This window comes from Protopterus annectens, chromosome 11.part0 (genome assembly GCF_019279795.1).
Source record: "Protopterus annectens isolate FY-2018-M chromosome 11.part0, PAN1.0, whole genome shotgun sequence".
In the NCBI taxonomy this organism is placed as follows: Eukaryota; Metazoa; Chordata; order Ceratodontiformes; family Protopteridae; genus Protopterus; species Protopterus annectens.
Genome location: NC_056745.1, coordinates 697807414 through 697827804, shown reverse-complemented (window position 1 = coordinate 697827804; position 20391 = coordinate 697807414). Strand labels below are relative to the sequence as shown.

Here is a 20391-nt window from a genome sequence, read left to right as displayed (position 1 = left end):
GGTTATCATATGCTGCACGCCATTTTCAGACCATTCAGAGATCTAACTTCTTCTCTTTGCAGAAAGCTGTCAGATTCTTTCCCCAGGAATCCTCCACGATTCCTTTCTTGTACTCGACGGAATAGCTCTTTCTTTTTGCACTCATCTTGTCTGGGGGGCGGGGGGGGGGGTAATTGAAGACTTACAAGACCGGAGTGGCAACACAAAATGGCAATAGTTAAGAAGACACAACCACAGCCGTTTGTTATCAAGTGCGCATGCTTTACGCGCGTTGTCTGTACTTTGACCAGTCAAAGTACACTTGCCAGTGTTTATGGGCCAAGGATCTCAACTGTCAAGTGTGAGTGATGATTAGAGTTACAGTAAGAATCATGGAGGACTCCCAGGGAAAGAATCTTATGACTTTCTGCAAAGGGAAGAAGTTGGGTGTCCAAATGGTCCGAAAATGGTGAGCAGAGTATGATAACCTCAGTCAACAGGTATCAATAATATTATTTTATAATTCAACATGTCTGTCATGTGTTGTTGACAATCTTAATTGGGGCTTATTTTTGGGGTAGGGCTTATATCATGACCACCCTGGAAAATGCTAGGCCATATTCTCTGGTTAGGTCTTATTTATGAAGAAATATGGTGGCATACACATAAAAGGCTATCTAAATTTAGTATTTAGGTTTAAAAGTGTTATTTATCTTGTAGCTTGAATCAGTGGTTTGCCTGATTACTTTGTTTTCTTAAGGTGTTATTAGTATAGAATGGGTTTCCACACATCTCTTCAAATGCAGAATTTGATGAGGTTCCATCCAGTCAAGTTCAGCTTGCCAGTGATGAGCACCACAGTTACTAATTTCCATAAGAAATTAATGCTGGTGCACATTTACCAGCAGAAATTCATTTCTTTTCAGATATTTTATTCTTCCATGTTTATGCAACTGTGGAGTTAGAATATATAAATTTTATAGATGGGGGTACAGAGGGACTTGTTCCCTTGAAAAAATGCTTACATATAATATTTCACGAGAGACATACTGGATCTGGGGAATATTTGCTACAGAACTGTCAAAACATAATTTTATGTTTATCTTCTCCTTTCCTAACCCCCTGGAAAACCTGCCACATGCATGTCAGTTCAAATCATTCTTCCCTTTTAAGTTACAGTCAGCCATCGCTTGTAAATTAGTGACAGAGTATCACAAAGTACAGTCATACTTTATTTGTAAGTATTATGTCAGCACCATGAAAAGGACACATACTCATACCGCTCAAACTGTACAATTCTGAACAAACACAAAAGGTACTGGGGGACAAAGGCCCAAAATCAGGGACACATAAACGTTGCAAGTTGTTGGATTAACACATTTTACATTAGCAGAAATTTTCTAAAGGATATCAAATCTAAATTCAAATATCTGTCATTATTTATTGACTTCAGTCTTTATTGATTTGCCAGAAAAACACAGGAAACCAAAAATATGAGGCAAAAATCTGGACATTCTGTGAATTTGAAAAGTGTCAGTGGCAAAACAGGTAGCATATTCACCTTTAATGCGAAGGCTATGGGTTTCCTTCCCACACCAGGTCGATGAATTACTGATACTGCAGTGCAACACAAGTGTGTGCTGCATTCCTGAGAGTATCTTCCTTTGGATGAAACATTAAACTGGTACCCCATCTGCCTAAGTTGGTGGTAGCTCAGGTGGATGTAAAAGATCACAAAGCACATTTCGCAAGAGTAGAGGTCCTTTATTTATATAAAAACTAAGTCTTATTTACATATTTACAATTTTTTACAAGTGTACAAACATACAGATACACAAATCTCTTTACAAAATCATACTAAATTTTCATCTATGTTAGATGCCCATTTCTTTTTCCATAACCACCACCTGATTTTACTTAACACTGTTGCTAAAATCCATTTACCATTAAACATAATTTCATTTATTCTGTCACTCCATATAATCTAAAATAATTTGTATCTGTTTTTTAACATATTCTTTACTTCTATTCTCATAACATCCATATTTAACCATATCCATGTTCATTTTATCCACTTCTTTTATTTCTATAAAAAATCTTCTTTACATAGTTTCCCCATAACATTTTACTCTTTTACATTTTAAAAACAAATGTTCCATAGTTTCTTATTCTTGACAAAGTAAACACATTACATCACTTTTCTTCTTATATGGCATATTTCCTTTTACTGGCAATTTATCTATTACTAGTCTCCATAAAAAATCTTGACATTCTACTTTCTGATTATACCATTCGCTTCTTATTTTTACAGCTTTGTTTTTTTCATCTGTTAGATTTTCTCATGGTTTTACATAGTAGTGTTTTATTGTTACATTCATACACCATACGTTTTCTTTTTCCATATCATCAATTTTTATTTTCTAGAAAAATATTTTTCTTTGTAATATTTTATTTCCTTATTTATACTTTATTTTTCTGTTTTTTACCATACCCCAACATGTATCATACTTATATTTATACAATTTTTACTTCTAATCACTCATCTGTTTTATTTATCTTCTCTAATATTTTATACAAATTTAATGAAGCAGCACATACCACTGTGTTAATTAACCTTAAACTTCATCCTTTGTTATTTACATACAAAGCTCCACTTTTTACTGGGTTTAATCTAGAGCCCCATATAAATGAAAAAAAATATCTACAGTAATACCTTTTCAAATACTGTTGGTAGCATAAATACACTTGCTAAGTATGCTATTTTTCCCATTAGTAATGAGTTTATCAAATAAGCCTTTTTTTCTGAATGATAATTATATGTTCTCCAGAAAGGACAGGTTTGTTTTATTTCTTCTATTGTTTTTTCCCATTGAATTCTACTTGTGCCTTTATTCCCAAATTGTATACCTAACACAGAAATTTCATTAATTGCAAAATATATAACCCCAGTCTTTACTACCTGACCTAAACCTTTACTTTTCTCATTATTTAAAGCCATCCCTATCATCTCCAGACACTTGTTTGTGCAAATTATTACTTCTTTTATCCACATTTTGGTTGTCTGCAATTATTATATCTGCATTTTAACAGAACTGGAATTAACCCTTCAGGTGTAATATACCCCACCTCCTTCATTTTGTAATTTATTTTGCATACTATCATAGTCATAACTAATGCAAAGAGTGTACAACACATTGGACATCCCTGTTACACCACTCTTCATATGCACCTCTAGTATTTTATTTTATTATTACTATATACTGACATACATAACTTCCTAACTTTCTCACATTATATTTTTTTCATTATCACCCATAAGATTTCATGTCCAATTGTGTCAAATACCTTATTAAGGTATCCTATCATGATTTTTGCTTCTTTTCTGTTCATAATATCATCCACAATATTTCTATCATTAATAATTATTTACCACACTTCCCCTTTATACTATATATGCAATCTTCCATATTTCCTATTTTAACTTCAAATCTCTTTTGTATTATTTTCATAAAGATCTTACAGTCATTACTATTCAATACTATTAGTCTCCAGTTTCTATGAGTGATTACTCATATTCAAGCCTCTGTTCTAGTTGATTTAGATCAACATCAGTTTGCTTATCAGTCAAGCAGATCAACTGAAAATGCCATATGTGTGGCTCTGCATGCTGCCCTTTCGCATTTGAAGAAGTCTAATACTTATGTTAGGATGATTTTTGTTGATTACAGCTCAGCATTCAATACTACTGTACCAAGCCAACTGATCAATAAGTTATATGCACTAGGATTAGCTCCTTCCATAAGTAGTTGGTCATTGGACTTTCTTAAAATCGACCTCAGTTTGTCAGGTTGAGTAAGCATATATCTTCTACTCTTACCCTGAGCATGAGTGTGCCTCAGGGTTGTGTCCTGAGTCCCCTCCTTTATGCACTTTTCACCCATGGCTGTAAACCTATTCATGAATCGAATATGATTGTTAAATTAAAAGATGACATGGCAGTCATCAGGGTGATATCAAATAATGATTAGACTGCATATATGGAGGGGGTTCAGAATCTGGTAAAATGGTGATGTTAACAATTTGATCTTAAATACTAAAAAGACTAAAGAAGTTACTCTAGATTTTAGGACAATGAAAAAGATTAATCATAGTCTGATAACGATAAATGCAGAGGTTGTTCAGAGTGTTTCCAGTTTTAGGTTTCTGGGAGTTACTATCACATAAAATTTGCCCAGGGCTGAAAATGCCTTGGATGTAATAGGCAAAGCACAACAACACCTTTATTTCTTAAGGAAGTTGAAAATAGCTAACTTCCCCCAGGAAATGATAATTAATTTCTATAGGTGTACTACAGAGAGCATCTTGACTTATTGTATGACAGCCTGTTACAATGGTTGTACTAAGGCTGTGAAAAAAGGTCTACAGTGGGTTATAAGGATAGCAGAGGTCATTATGGATGCTGAATTGCCATCGCTTGAATATTTATAAAGAACTTGCTGTGTGAAAAGAGCTAAAAATATTATTATAGAAAATACTCATCCTGGAAATACACTTTTGAGCTTTTACCATCAGGAAGACACTTATAGATTAATTGATACATGTACAAATAGGTAAAAGTCTAGCTTTTTCCCAGCTGTTATTAATTTTGTGACTTTAGAATATATCCAGTTTTTAAATTATTATGATTGAATGCATATTAATTGTCAGCAATGTTAGTAAGGAATAATACAACAACATATATAAGCATAATATGTTCTTAGTTGTTGTACATGGGATAACAGCATATGTGGGTGAGGCAGATTAAAGTGTCATGTTATGTATTTGTAAGTATATGACTTATTTTTATGTTATTTTTATTTTTAGTTATTTTATAAGTTTTACTATTTATTTTGTTTTGACATTTTCAATTTTTGATGCACCTATGAGGTTGTCATAAAATAATTTCACTGTTTTACACAATGACAATAAAGTGCTCAATTGATTGATTTTAACTGTCTTCTATCTTTTTTCCTTCTATATGAATTTAAGTATTCCACTACATAATTCTTTATGCATAAAAACCTTCATTTAACCATTCATTCAAAATCTTTATTTTTTGCCAAGCCCTTACATTTTTTATACATTTCATACCCTATTTCATCTGGTCCTGCAGTCAAATCTATCTTTACTTGTCCTAATACTTTATCTAGCTCATTTAAGGAAATTTCCTTTTCCAACTCTTTATTCTCTTTTTCTATTAATTATTTTACTTTTCATTTTTTCACTACATTCTTTTTCTTTAAACATCTGTTGTACATATTGTACTACAATATTCATAATCTTTTGCCAAGTTCTTTCAATTTCTCCTTTAACATTTCTTATTTTTATCATTACACTACCATCTGCCTTTACTAATCTGCTTAACTAACTCAATACTTTTCTTGATTTCCTTAATATATTTTTTTCTTTGTCAAAGTATTTTCTGTCATTATGTTCTAAATCTTCCAATGCATCATTATATGTTATTTTATAGTTTTCTTTCTCCGTTTTCCTCACATCATATTGCTACTGTAAAAAACATTTTTACATTTTTCCTTAAATATCATCCACCATTCAGAACATTTTTATAAAATGTTCTCAGAGTAATATGATCTTTCCATAACTGTATTACTAATCTCTTCTTCATTCCATGATTTCTCAGTTATCCTTTTTTATTGCTTGTTTTCCTTCATCTCTAGCCATATTACAAGATGATCAGAAAATCCTGTTTCAACTACTCCCCCTTCTATAATTAAATCTTCTTATACTATAAAATAATCTACTTCATTTCTATACATACCCCATTTTGTAAGTCCATGAATTTTTGTCCCAAATTTTTAACTTACCACGTCTTATAACTTCTAACATTTTTCTTATATCATTTCCTTCCATTTTATGTTTGCCTCTTAAACCACAATTAAAGTCTTCTGTTATTATAATATTCATATTTATCACAACACAGTCTAAAATCTGATGAAATAAGCTTTACCTTTCTTTATAATTAGTATAAGCATATAATGTTATAATTCTATATACTTCTTCTTTACGTTTTAAATCAACAATGGTTAATCTTCCCATTTTTGCTAAAGTTACATCTAATATATTTACTATATTTCTACAGAATATGGATATTGCAGAATACCTCTCATTTCCCAAATTCCAGATTATCTTTCATCCCCATAGTTTCTCTGTTTGTAATCTTTCTTCAGTTGTTAAAAATATTGTGTCTTCTAATAAAGTTACAGCTACATCACATGTATTACACCACTCCAAAATTCCTACTCTTCTTACTATAGTCTAAATAATATTCATATTTACAGAAAGCATTCTAAAAATGTAATTTTCCCTTTTCCTTGTATTCATGGTTCATAAGTTCATAGCTATTTATTAGGTTAGCATTCTTAATAAGCCACTCTAAGTCTAACCAATTTCCTACCCAAAGGTGAAAATCAAATACTGTACCTTGTGTCTGTGAGTTAAACACCTTAACCATTATAACAAGCCCCAGTCATTAGCTGTGTATATTATTTTTCAGCCATTTCCTTTCTTTTTTCTTTTGTACTTATCCCTTATTCCCTTTTTTGTCTTTTACCCTTTTACCAGTAGAATTCTTTTTTGTCCTTTTACTACCTCCCAATTTATGTCTTCTATGATGCCCATGTGCTGGCCCAGAAATCAAGAAGCCTCAATCCTCACCACTAACACCAGTGAGGGGGTGCCCATTTAGGGAAAATGTTACAAATACACACACAGTAAAGTACAATTTCCCTTAAGAGCACACAGAGATCACAGCCAGTCTGGGGCTGGTTTCTCCCTTTCTCGCCAGGTCCCCAAAAAGACTCCCCACTGGCAGAGCTATACGGTCCAGATCTCAGCCTAGTGTGCAAGCTAAAACCTCCAGCACCCTCTCTGTCCAACCAGTGCTTCGTGTCCTTGCCCAAGTTGCTGACACACACACATTTTGAGATAAGAGTTATATATAACCACACAGACACTCCTGGGGAAGGCTGGCACAGGTTCTCCAGCTGTGCCCCTTTTACCTAGACTATACAGTAGTACCACTTGCCACCACCCATTAATATTTATTAGCTACTAAAAGGCCCTTATGAAAGGGTGACCAATTATACTGTGCAATATTATTATCCAAATGGTAAGTGCAGCTGAACAGTCAAGGCTTATTGGAGTGGATTGGCCAGTATCACTATATACATGCAATGTACTCTAGAGCTTAAATTATCTGTACACAAAACAGCCACAGTTGAACGGTTTAAAAATATTTAATAATAAATAATAAAAACACAAGACAATACTTCTTACTACACAGTGCTAGTCAAGAGTTCAGAGATCACGTAGAAATACTTAAAATAATACAGTAGAAAAGTTCTGACATCAATACAGAAAAAAAAAATCTAATCTTCCCAGTTCCTAGCTACATTTAAGAGAAAACACAGTTCTAAAATTAACTTACATATTGAGCAAAACAGTGCTGGTGATGTTGGATGTTCTCAAGACAAATGCTAAATGCCCTCATTCTTTCTGTCCTTAAATTGATAACACAGTACCACTGATTCATTTGAGATTACATCATTTCTTTCTGGCTCCCAGGCTAACAGAAACTCGGAGGTTAATAGCCCTTTTGATCTTGCAGCTGGTCAAGAAGCCAGAGCAATAAAAGAAATTATACATGTAAATTCTAGCTATTAATTCTAGCCTCAAAACAATAGGCAGAATGCCTCCCTTTAGACAACTCGGCTCCGAGTTTTAGATCAAAGAATTTCACAATGCTTGAATTATCAGTTTCTTACAGCATACTGCACTGTTGTTACATTTTTTCAGTTCAACATCCAATACAGTCTTTTCACATTTAAGAGAAAATGCCTGTGGCTTACATTAATATTTAAAAATGACAGAATTATCTACAAAGTTCTATCTAGCTAGGCTGGCAGCCTTCACCTATCTTCACATCTTCTTCATAACTTATTTCAGAACCTTCTTCTATGTCCTCTTTTTTATTTTTTCCTCATCTGATGTTTCTTCTGTTTCTACTACTTCTAATATTTCATCTCTTTGTTCATTTTCTTCTGTTTCCCTTTCCTTACTCTTATTTTAATTTTTGCAATCCATCCATAAATGTCCAGTTTTGTTACATTTATAACATTTAATTTCACATTTTTTGCATCATGTCCCATTCCCCCAGAAACATAACATTTTCTTTTGTCTGTAACCTATACCATGTCCTTCTTTTCCACATAAAAACATGTTTTGGGTTGCGTCAGTATTTTATAACACCCCTATTCCCATCCATATGTATCTTGCTTGGTATATGTATATTTTTTTTTCGCTTTCTGTTTTTAACACAATACTACAATCCCAGCCACCAGTTCATAAACCCTGTTCATCATAAGCTTTTGCAATGTCCAGTATTTATTCATATAAAGCTTTCAAATGTCCTTTCAAAGTCTATCTTTCTACCTCTGTTCAAAATTGTATATGAATTTTCTTTTTTTGTTTCCCTGTTAAAAGTTATTACATAAAGATTCCATGGGTTACAGTCTTTCCTTTTTTCATATTCTCCAAGAAACTTTTCTTTTGTAAAAAACATTATCAGATATAATGTCACAAAATGTCTCCTTGTTAATAAGAAGAAATGCTCTTACTTCATGTGCTTTTACACCCAAAGGAGCTGCTAAATTGTCCCACATTTCATACCTGCCCATCTCTTTGTCTTCTTTCCTCTGAATCCTTACCACGTACTTCTGTTTTTCATTTTGTTCTGCCTTCTTTTCTGCTACTTCACTTTTACCTTCTTTTACTTTCTCTCCATATATTTTCTCTTTCATTTCACCACTATTCTTTAGGATTGTCTCTGCATCCTCCCTCTGTGCTTTCTCTATAATGCCCCTGCAAGAAGTATCTCCTTCATTTTCTGGTCCACTCTGCACCACCATTTATTTAAGTAAATTATCCCACAACCCTCCTGACTGGAGGGTTTTAATTATATATCTATCATTTGCTGACTCATCTCCATCAAACAGGTTTCTTTGAAACATCTCCTCAGAATCCTGCACACATTCTCTGGTCTCGATATTTGCTTTCTCCTTTACGTCTTTCACCATGCCACCATCTCCTTCTCTCCCCATCTGCCTTCCTATTTCTCTGGTCCATTTCTACACCTGGAACAGAAACAGGAGGTGCTCCTCCAAAATGGGCCCCATTCATAACAATGGTGAGTAGGGGAAGTTCACCGATGCCCTGGCAAAATTTCCCCAGTAGTACAAATACCAACTTAGGTCTCCTCCCAAAAAGGGGCTACTAGCCTAGTGGGACTAACCTCATCAACAAAGGAAAAATAAAATAAATAAATAGTTTGTACCGCTGAGGATTATGCACAAAATTCAAGGCACATACTATGCTTGTTCATATTTTATATCCCACAGTCCTGACTGCATTCACCCACAGATATGGCAATATTGGAAAGAATGACAAAAAGAAACAAACTTAAAAGAAGACAAGAAGGACTCTGTGACTATTTCCCAAACTCATATGCCAAGGAAACAAATTAATAAATGCTCAGAGTAACACTATTCAGTGCGACTCTGAGTACCCAGCAATCTAGAATACATTGTCAAAGTAAATCAAACTAACAGCATCAAAATAAAACTGGTCAAGATGTCATATGAAATAGTGATATCAGTGCAATTTCCCATTTATGGGTTAAAGAGGCAATAATGTGGCAGATCAATAGGGAAATGATTGAGGATGAAATGAATATCAACTGAAGCAATTCAGAGAATGGTTTAGAGGGGTGATAGGGGTGAGGTTGTGGTGAAAACTCTAGGAAGATTCCATAAACAAAAATGTTGGAGTCTTAAAAGTAAAGTCATATGACTTCCAGTATTAAAAAATTGGTAGTCATAAAATATCTACTCAATGGGGTCCAATTAAATAATATGGGTATAGTTGAATTCTAAAAATAGTAATAATAATAATAACAATAACAACAAGGCTGGGCTTGGAAGAAGTAGCAGACTGATATTCTTAGGGTGTAAGGTTACTTGTCACTAACCCCGTGGTACAGGACATTCTTGGAAGGAAAGAAGTATAATGGAGGTAAAGAGTAGGGTTTGTACAGCCAGGTACTAACCCTTAGATTGCAAAATAAGATACTAGGTTACTTTTCTGCAGGACATGCCCAGAATTGCAAAGCAGCTCTCTATAAGGTCACCTAGTGTCCCCTCTATGGGTATCATGGTGAAGGTGACAATTTACCTAGCTAGAAAGACCACCAGCAACACATCAAAGTCCATTTACATCCGGCTTTTGCACACATGGTGGTACTGACTGAATGACTTCTTGCTCGACTGAATTAATAAAATTCAGAGTTGTATAATTCTCTAATATGGAAGAGGAGTGTCAACTTTTGTTTCTGTGTGTCATTTCTTTAATGGGATGACTTCTGTGGGAAGGCTGCATGAGTGAGTTTTTGGAAGATGCTCTAGTTTCCTCTCACAACCAAAAGATATGCTGTTTTGTGACTCTGCCATCCTCTAAAACTGCACATACAGTAGATGTGTGGGCTGTATGTGATTAAGAGTGTGCCCTCATACTGCAATGGACTGCCACTCCATGTGAAATGGTTTTCTGCCTTGCCAAGACAGGCTCCCATTGCTCTCTGACCCTATATTAGATAAAGTTGGTTTCAGAGAATGAATTAACCCTCTAATTTACCCTAACCTGGTAAATAATGTATTGCTGCAGCAGTAACTTACTGTAAGAACTTGTGTGTGGCATCTTTATTGTAACAGACGGTAACAAGCACATGCTTTATCTTGTAACAATACAAGAAGACCAGGAATGGAGCCTGGTAATAACTAGTCAGGAAAAGCTAGACATGGAAGGCTAGTTTGGTTGAGGGAAGGAGTTAGAAGCATGTTATTGGTAACTAAACTGGGTACACCTGGCCTGGATAACTACTTATTTGTGGAATAACAATGACCAAGCATAATATACCTAACAACTAATGAAACAGGAATTCCACAAGGCTCAGTTCAGGGGCCTTTCTTACTTTCATTGTTCTCTAAATATACTGGCAATCAGCCTCAATCCATAACATCAGTTATGCAAATGATATGATTTATCAGTATCTCACTAGAACCCCTCTAAAAAATCCTCTGTAATACCTAGTAAATTGCACACATCTGCTGATTGACTTGACAGCTGCGACTATCAGCCAGCTTGTTGAAAACAAAACAACATGCTATGTTGTTTAGAACCCCAAAACAGAATTGCTGTGATAACAGCTGGAGCATCACAGGCCCAGACGACATGCAGACAGAAGCAGTGGATTCTTACAAGTGACTAAAAATATGAATAGAGCCACCTCTTACACGATACATATCAGAAAACCAGTTTCTAAGCCCTAAGCACCATTGTCAACTGGCCACAAAATGCTGTCGCCTCAAACAAGAGGACAGATAATGCCAAAACAAAAGGTGCACTAAATCTCTTCTGGAAATGCTATGCCAGTCACAGAACAGACAGCACACAAACTCGTAAACATGCTTCAGGTAATACAAGACAAAATTTGTGGTCCACCAGTTGTCATCTTAACTCAAAGACACCTTAGAGTCCCTTAACTGTATCAGCTGTAGCAATTATATACCTATACTAAAATTTCATCTCATTCATTTGTTACTCATATATACATACATATATATATATATATATATATATATATATATATATATATATATATATATATATTATATGCATATACATTTATATATATAGATAAATACATACATATATATATATATATATACATACATACATATACGTGTGTAACTACACACACACATACACACTCAAATAGATATATATATATATATATATATACACACACACACACACACATATATATATACATATATATATATATATATATATATATATATATATATATATATATATATATATATATATATATATAGGTCTACTTCATATGACTGAAATTTAATTTGACTGAAACCATATTACATATATATGTGTATATATATATATATATATATATATATATATATATATATATATATATATATAAATTGTACATATTGTAGCCAAGTACCAAGGAAATGTTTTCCAACCTTATGGGTAGTGAATACTTTCCTTAAGGAAGTTATCATTCTTGATATTGGCAAACACATTTTCTATATATACCTATCTATATGTATGTGTATATATATATATATATATATATATATATATATATATATATATATATATATATATATATATATATATATATATAGACAAATACATATATATATTTAGTTATATATAGATATTTACGCATATATATATATATATATATATACATACATATAGGTTCATAGGTTGGTACAAGGCTATCGGCCCTAGGGCTTATGCAAGCCTAGCCATAACAATTCCCTGGATATTTCTTCCCATAATATTTACTTCTCTGGACCCCTGTCTAGCAGGGCGACTGACATGATCCCCGGGGTGAATTTCCTATCTCCCTTCCAATCATCAAGATTCCTTTTGAAGAGGGCCAATGAGGTGCTCTGCTTGACATGTATGAGCAGTCTATTCCTGAGTATGGGGAGTCTCTGGGTCAGAAACCTATCCCTCCAACATGTTTTGTTCATTGTGATGACAAGCTTTTGATCCCTGGAGCGTGTGGCTCTGAGGGATTGGGGTTTCTTTAAATGGAGCATGTCCAACAGCTCAGGGTTTGACATGGCCTTGTATGTTAAGCAGAGAACACCTCTGAGTAGACAATATGCCACAGAGTACAGCTGGAGTTTGTTTTAGATGGTCAGCATATGGCATCTGCTTTAGGCCTGTGATTCTTTTAGTGAGGTACTTCTGTGGCCTTTCCAGCTGTTGCAGATGTCTTGTGAGGTACATACCAAATGGGGCATTATACTCTATAATGGGTCTAATGAGGGATGAGTACAGTGGGACAATGACCTCCTTTTTTCTGGATGAAAAGCCCTTAGTGATGAGGTGTGCCACATAGAAGGATTTCCTGACTGTTGTGGCGATGTGGTTATTGAAAGTGAGACCACTGTCCACCTGTGTCCCTAAGTCTGTCCTCACACTTTCAATGTTTAGTGTCCTGCCACTTATGTGGTAATTCATGGGTTCATGTTTTTTTCCAAAGGGGATAACTATACATTTCTTGGCATTAAGCTTGAGCCCATGGCTCTGGCACCAGGCATCTGTTTCTGTAAGGCCCTTTTGTAGAATATCCACATCATTTGGGGATTCAATAATGGCTCCCAGTTTGCAGTCATCTGCGAACTTTGTTAGCCAGAGTCCCTTAGTGTTGGGCTGTACTTCAGAGAAGTAGATGCCATACAAGAGTGGGCCCAAGACTGAACCCTGAGGTACTCCACTTGTCTGGGGCTGGATTTGGAGTCGGCTACTTTTACAGTCTGGGTTCTGTCAGTAAGCCAGTTGGCAACCCATCGAGTGACAAAGGGATTTATGCCCAGCTTAGTAAGATTATCTATGATTCAAGAGTGGGGGATGATGTCAAAGGCCTTGGCAAGGTCCAGATAAGCTGTGTGGACTGCCTTACCCTCGTCCTCAGCTCTGGAGACTGTTTCGAAGAAGTCAATCAGATTCAGGAGACTAGATTGGCCCTTCACAAACCCAAACTGGGTGGGGTCCAGTGTTTGTAGGTTGCCAATGTCTTTGTTTATAAGTTCCATGATAATGCGTTCCATGCTCTTGCAGATCAGGCTTGTCAGACTGATGGGATGGTAGTTTCCGGGATCCAAGGCGGATCCTCCCTTGTGGAGCGGGATAACTGTAGCTGTGCGCCACTCAGTGGGCACAAAGCCTGAGGTGAGGCTATGATTAAACATGACACTTAGGTGAGGTGCCAGTTCATTTTGTAGTTCATGTAGTACACAGACTGGGATGTCATCTGGTCCCATGGATGCTGTATTTTTAGCTTTGGAGAGTGCGGTTTCTACTTGTGTGGCCGTGATTACCGGAATTTGGCAATCTTTTGGTATTGAGATGGGCCATTTAGGGGGTAAGAGGGGGGTGAAGTTGGCACTAAATCGATCTGCCAGGATATTGGCAATATCCTTGGGATCAGTATATTTAATGCCATTCTGTTGTAGCTCCGAGTAGATCTGAGCATTGCCAATTAGATTCTTGACATAACTATAGAATGCTTTGTGGTTGTCTTTGGAATCTTTGGCAATTTTATTTTCGTAACTAGCTTTTGAGGATTTTATGAGGGATCTCAGCTTCTTACTGAGGCTGGTGAGGGAGTTTTTTGCATCCTGGGATTTTCTTCTTTTCTGCAACAGTTTCTTCCTTCTGTTGTATAGTTTGTTTACAGCAGGGGACCATCAGATTGGCTTCTTTTTTTCAGAGAAGAGCATCTTGGCTCTATTTGGGATGGCACGACTCATGCACGAGTGGATGTGCTCGTACAGTGCCTTAGTGTAGGATTCTGGAGTCGAACTTCCAGATCCCGTCTGCATGGGTGTCGTGAAGTTTGTCACTTCTGACTTCAGTAGCATGAAGTTGAGTTTGGAGAAGTTTTTTAAGGAGGTTTCCTTACTGGGGGGTGGGATGTGGATGTCAAGGGTGATTTGCTTATGGTCAGACCTGACCAATGAGGGAGTGATATATATATATATATATATATATATATATATATATATATATAAAACACCGAACTTCATTTTCACGAGACAAAAATTGCGAAAGCTGAAATACTGAATGACACATTTTTCCCAGGGTAAGTAAACACTTGCCCAAACTTACAAGAAACATCCCCCACACCCCAACTATATATACCAACTCCAGGATCACACTACAGTGGAGAAATGGACATGCTGGGCAAGTCTTTACTTGGGAGAAATTCACTGTTCAGGTATTTAAGCTTTTGTGATTTTTGTCTCGCGAAAATATTCTGTTATATGAAGTTTGAGGTTCAGAAGTAGATCCATATATATATATATATATATATATATATATATAGGCCTACTTTTAAATCTTGAAAGACTGAAAGACCAGCTTTCAGTATCTCAAGATGTAAACACCGAACACTCGCTATACCGAAATATTAAAAAAACAAAAGTCGCTATACCAAAAATTCATAACACCAAATTTTCTGCGTTCAGTTTTTTAATATAACCTCCACCACAACATCACAAACAACACTTCCCCCTACACCGTACCTAAGCAACTAAACACACACAAACAAAACCCAGAGAACCTATCCATATGCAGGAGGGCAAGTCCCCCTGCACCCCCCATGTGTGGGGCTGTGCCCCCACACCCCCGCTACTTATACATACCAACTCGAAGGTCGCACTAGCACAAAATACACAAAAAAACTACCAATACGCACCCTACACTTACTTCGCACACCATCACACATACACGTGAAAAACACACATATTACACATTCAAAAAAGCACACTGCCTTCAGCAATAACACACACACACACACACACACACACGCACATGCACACACGCACACTCAAAATGCACCGCAAACACAAACCACACCACACCAAAAGCAGATTCAGTAATCTAAAAGTGAAGAAAGTGCATTTTCGAATAACTGCACTTTCGATATTTTCATCTCGAGATACTGAAAGTCGGTCTTTCAGTCTTTCAAGGTTTAAAAGGGATATATATATATATATATATATATATATATATATATATATATATATATACTTTATATATATATAAAGTACATATATTGCATATCTTATCTGTTACAGTTACTATTGCTTTTCCTCAGCTTTCATTATTTTACATACTTCAAATATGAATCAACTGTATATTACATTAATATAAGCTGGAATTATTCATTTGTTACTGCTTTGTCTGTTTTTCTTTTCTTTTGTTTATATTTTGGGAAGTTTTATTCCTTCAGGTCCTCTATGAAAATGTGTGTGGCCCAGTAGGATTAATCCACTCAACAAAATATACAGACAGAAATAAAATCACAGGAGTTCATACGTTCAAAGTTATATCCTATGCTAACAACCACCAGGGCCTTTATAAGCCTAGTAGTGCAATCCAACTCAGTTGTGTCCCTATGTATCATGGGTGTTTATTAGGAGGGGACTGTTAGTTAGGAAGTTTCTAGGGGGTATGTGCAAAGAGAGTAACATCAATGCATCACAACAACTGAGCAAAATAGTTATCATTACAGCTGAGATCTGACTTTCTCTTGTGTAACATACATGCAAATAAATTTAGACCAGTGGAGATGTCCGAAAACTAAAGATCTCCACCAGAGATCCAGGTTTGCAACAGTTAACAATCTTAAAGTGATTTGCCGACATTTGTATATACATCATGGAATTTGAATAGTCAAATACTGAAATGTATTTTCCTGTTTGCACTTACTTATTTTTGGGACATTTTTTGATAAAAAGCTTTGTAAACTTTTTAATAAACAGCAGCCCAAAAACCTTTAGTTTTTCCTGCTGTGATGTTATCCTAGGGTAACATGCAGTGCATCCATAGACTTTAATGGGGCACCTTCGTGCATATGTGGTTGTGCTCCAGTTAAAGTCTAGGGATGCAACACACACTTTTCCATGCACTGACATTACTGAGGAAGGAGAAAGAACTTAAGTTCAATGACAGTGCACAGAAACTGCATATTTTAAAAATATGTCTTAGGTGAAGAATCCAAAAATGTTCCCTGATAGGCTAAGTTACTGTTCGGCAGTTTATGCACTACATTTTATGGTGCAAAGATAAGTGTACAAACACTGGCAAAATCAATTTAACACTCCACAGAAAGGATCACAGTGAGTCCCCTTTACCCCTGGGCATTCTATTTTCAAAGACTACCAATATGGAATTCACTTCCAGGCAAAATAAAATCCTCACATATTCTACCGGTTTTCGATAAGTCATTTAAAACACTATTCAGAGTGAGCCACTTGCAAATATTAGGAAACAGTTACATAATTTTTGCACGGTTGTTACACACACTATGGCATTTAACCCAGGTGGGTCAGGGAGTCTGCTGGGAGGACATTATGCATGCCTGGTAAAATCTGTTGTGCTTGTAGTTACATTTCTGCTTGACAGCAGTATTAATCTTCAGTTATGTCACTCTATTCTTAAGTAATCCAAATACTGTTTTTAATTATATTGTATCTTATGATACATATTATATCATTTGAAACTATATCACAGATGAAAAGGAATCCTAGTGGTCCATTTCACCAACCTGCACAAAAAATAAATGCAGTCAAGGATAGGTCTGTGAGTTAGGAGAAGGCAGTCAGCTAAGTTAGACTTAATAAAATGGCCAAGAGGACAAGGAAGACCATGTTGGCCTGACAGCAACTCAGTCCAGCCATTCTTAAAAGAAAGTCCATGGGAGTTTTTTTCTGTTGATTTTCCTAATGATGATTGTACATGTTACTTTTAGCTTTGCAGTTCACTATATGATTTTGCCCTAGTTGCACTTTTTATTGTACTTATTGGATTTTTTTACTATTTTTTCTCAATATGTGTGTACACTGGTATATCAGCTTTATTGTACCTACTTGTCTTAATCGTTATGATAACTCATATCTATAGGTTATCTTTGCCTACATGACCTGAGTTATGACTGAAATGGATCCCCAATTAATAAATGTAAACTAAAACAATATAAAATTAAGGACAGAAAGAAACAAGGAAGATGTATGGGCCAGCAAACTTGAAATGCTAATCACAAAATCGGTTGTGAAAGAATTTATTCTGGTGTTCACATAGCACTCAAGCTCTCTTCTAGATAATATTCACTTAAACAGTTGACAGAATAAGACAATTTCTATTAATGTGCGTATTCTGATTACCAAGAAGTATGTATCTGAAATGACTGGAATTACTAAATGATGTTGACTCTCGTCATCTGTTCAAAATTTGTAAATTTAATGTGGGATAGAGCAAAATTCTGATACATAAACAATTGTTCTGAAAATCAGGGGTGCCTGACAGGTATGTTGTGCTTACTTTCTCCAGTGTAGTGGAGAGTGTCATATAGGTTCAATGTCATAATCATGCTTAGCAGAGGAACAGATTTGGAAGGATGAGATGAAGTAAAAGGGGAATACGCCAGATGTTAACTGTTAATACCACAGGAGTACTTGGCTAACACAACCACAAGTTAGTTCACTGAGGTTAACAACTTTGTGAAAGAAGCCCAGATTTGCACAGCACCTTAACCTTATGAGTCCTGTAAAGAAAGGACAGCAGGTTCACACCTTGTCAACTGTACCTCATTACAAAAAATGTCCTATAGCTCTCAACCAGTTAGGGACAAATCTCAACAGAATCAGAGATGAATCCAGAAATAACCAGGGACAATCAGGGACATTTTTTAAATATTAGTACTATTAACTTGAGACATTGATAGAATAAGAGAATGTGAACTAATACATATTTTCTGATGTAAACATTGCTGTAATTCTAATTAGTGTCATTATTTATTAAGAGTATTTCATTTTTCAAAAGGTGCCAGTTTTAGAAGGAATTAAGAAGGACGGAGCTAACATTTGAGTCAAAAATGGGGACAGAGGTATGTGGCATGTTTCACAGTGAAAGGGTCTGCATTCATTGATAAGAAATCTTTAACTAATATTAGTAGTAAATAACACTGAATCAGATTAATTCATCAAAAGATCTTTTAGACTATAAACTACCACACTTGATCCATGATGTGGGCTTTGTTTTTGAAATTGTTGGTAACTGTTCTACATTTTTTGCCCATTTGTTTCAGGTTAAGGAAGGTTCATAGCTATGGGCAAGTTTTCCATGTGAAGCGATTATCACCCATCTAATAACTTTCATACAGGTCCTTCTTACCCATCACGGTATTAACTGATCTAAATGAAATAACTACAGTAATAAACAAATTTCGGCTATTGGTTTGACCTAACCACAAATGAATGGCTGCGACCACTTCTTCAAGCTATTTTATGTGTATTGTATATTCTAATAAACGTTAACAAGGTTGCGCTGCATTTCGAAAGAAATATAAATAGCACACAATCTAGCGTCGTCTGGAATCGCGATGGAGGTGCCAAAAATGTGAAAGGTAGACGAGGAAAATAAGCAGTATTTGACTGACATATGTGAGTGTCCTGTTGCATGACAATACCCCCCCCCCCCCCCCCCCCATAAGCTAGTATTTGGTGAGTGTAGTTTTACTCGGTGCAGCTGCGGACACCTATATCAGTATTATACAACTGCAAAATACAACAACCGGTGTCAAGGCTCAGTCCAAGTATGAGCAAACTCCAGTGGAACGAAGAGTCATGCCCCAGCTAAAGTATTTCAATACTGCTCAAAGGCCAGCAGTTGTGACTAGCGTGGAAGACTTGCTTCAAAATACACTACCGTGGTACAACATGAGAGCTTTAGCTACCAGCCTTTTTTATTTTAGTTTTTTTGGAATATGCTATACTAGTGTTTTCTAATTCTTACAAATAAGTCTAAACTTCTCTATATAGCAAATGCAAACAGAATAACTACACGAGAGACACATATTAAATGCACCACATTTATTGAAGTTACATGTAAACATATAACTCCTAAGCACAAGCTGATGCACTGGACTAAACAGAAAATACCGTCATAATTTCAAAGATGTCAGGGGAAACATTCTTTTACACCCCCGCCTGTAAACAGCCAGCAAAAGAAAGTGACCGGTTTGTACCGTACCTGGAACTGGTTGATTAGGACCACAGCATAGAGTTTGACACGGCACCCCGGGCAGACCTGTTCGATCCTAGCAGCAAGTTATCATTTGTGGGACAAGCTTCATGGACTGGGCGTCAGGGAGGACGAGCTCACTGGTCCACCACAGTGGGGACAGTACAATCCGAAAGTAAAATATCCAGTCGACATTGACGAGTTTGCCTCAAGACCTGCATATCTTTACTTTGATTAGATTATATGTGACTTACGTTAAATTTGTAATTAGGGTATTGATTTTTACATGTAGTCCACCTACAGACCCACTTCTGTATAGCCCCACCCATGTGAAGGAATAGTACCCTCTGCGAGTTTGGCACCAGGACAGGGGGCGGTGTTTGACAGGGAAGTAACTTTAGTTTAAATACGCGGCATTTGGATGGGCCGTAAAAAGGCGCCACTACTTTGCTAGTAAGTATGTGGCTAAAGTGTAAAGAGTATTTTTCGTTAAACACGACAGAGGCGTGCAGATTGAGTGTATGGGCAGTTGGGCACTTGACTTGGGTGATAGTGATCAGTAAGGATGACTGTGTGTTCTGACACTTGGCGCCTCCTCCCATTCCTTTTGGAACCTCACGAAGTCTCCGCCGTTTCGGTGGATTAGTATTTTTGTCTTCATGTTCT

At 35.9% G+C, this 20391-nt stretch overlaps 1 protein-coding gene across 1 annotated transcript in view; it reads right to left on the bottom strand.

Moving 5' to 3' along the window:
- LOC122814984 (F-actin-monooxygenase MICAL3-like) overlaps window positions 1–20056 on the bottom strand; it is a 489064-nt gene extending 469008 nt beyond the window's left edge. Inside the window, exon 1 of the mRNA XM_044087239.1 lies at window positions 19735–20056. The gene's annotated coding sequence lies outside the window, so the exon portion shown is untranslated. The remainder of the gene's footprint in view (window positions 1–19734) is intronic.
- Window positions 20057–20391: the final 335 nt, after the last annotated feature.